Source organism: Elephantulus edwardii, unplaced genomic scaffold (genome assembly GCF_000299155.1).
Source record: "Elephantulus edwardii isolate Elephantulus edwardi_28Jun2011 unplaced genomic scaffold, EleEdw1.0 scaffold00040, whole genome shotgun sequence".
NCBI classification, from domain to species: Eukaryota; Metazoa; Chordata; class Mammalia; order Macroscelidea; family Macroscelididae; genus Elephantulus; species Elephantulus edwardii.
In genome coordinates this window covers 766,457-767,702 of record NW_006399790.1, presented here as the reverse complement: position 1 = coordinate 767,702, position 1,246 = coordinate 766,457, and the positions used below count along the sequence as shown (strand labels likewise).

At 42.3% G+C, this 1,246-nt stretch overlaps 1 pseudogene across 1 annotated transcript; it reads right to left on the bottom strand.

Moving 5' to 3' along the window:
- Positions 1 to 406: 406 nt before the first annotated feature.
- LOC102850268 lies at positions 407 to 890 on the bottom strand (annotated as a pseudogene). The gene has a single exon (XR_438866.1). The product of XR_438866.1 is annotated as a histone H2A.Z-like (transcript).
- Positions 891 to 1,246: the final 356 nt, after the last annotated feature.

Here is a 1,246-nt window from a genome sequence, read left to right as displayed (position 1 = left end):
TTTCTCTCACCTATTTCTTTTTTTTTTTTAATTTGGGATATGACCTTTATTGAGCTTATCCACCAGAGTGGAAATAATGTCTGTACAAAACCAAATGTTTGTTACTATAACTTCTGCATCACAATTAAAATCCAAACAGTTTTTTAAAAACAGTTAACTCAATCAAAACCCACTAATTCAGAATCAATAGCTTCTTTGAAGCCACAGTAACACTTAAATATGGTTAAGACTCGAATGCAGAAATTTGGTTGGTTGGAAAGCTAATTGAACTCCCAACTTGCTCAAATAGAATTACAAAAAGGCAAAATTGTGTTTTTCACAGAGATACAGTCCACTGGAATCACCAACATTGGACAGCTGTTAGAGTATTTTAGAGTCCTGAGATAGTAAGGAATCCAGGCATCCTTTAGACAGTCTTCTGTTGTCCTTTCTTCCCAATCAGAGATTTGTGGATATGCGGAATGACACCACCGCCAGCAATTGTCGCCTTGATAAGAGAGTTCAATTCTTTATCTCCTCGAATAGCAAGTTGCAAGTGACGAGGTGTTATACGTTTCACCTTTAAGTCTTTTGATGCATTTCCTGCCAATTCAAGTACCTCTGCGGTGAGGTACTCCAGGATGGCTGCGCTGTACTCAGCGGCAGTCGGTCGCGCCCACACGCCCATGGCTAGTCATCCTAGATTTCGGGTGTCGATGAATATGGCCCACTGGGAACTGCAAGCCAGCTCTCTGCGAGCGGGAAACCGCCTTTGTCTTGGCCTTTCCGGAGTCTTTCCCAGCCTTACCGCCAGCCATTTCAAATTCTGCTGAAGCTCACACAAGCAGGCAGAGAAAGGGCTAGTCAAATACCCAACAATCTCCCACAAGCTACTCCGTCGCACCGCGATTCAAACTGCGCTGTCTCCCACCTTCCCCGCTCCCTTTATACTGCAGAATGTTCCCTCATCCGGGAACTCGGATTCTCTCACCTATTTCAATTCAGTGTTCATTATTTATAGCCTCGTTTCTTAGTTTGCCCCCAACCTCCATGTCAGTCCTGTTTTAAAGCAGTGGCATTATACAATATTTTCCCTTTTGTGACAGAGATAATTCACTCAGCATAATGTCTTCCATGGTAACCCATTTTGTATAATATTTTATGTTCATTGTTTTTCAGTATTGTGTAGTATTCCATTGTGTGAATATACCACAGCTTCTCTGTCCATTTGTTTGTTGATGGGCACTTGGGTTGCTTCCATCTCCTT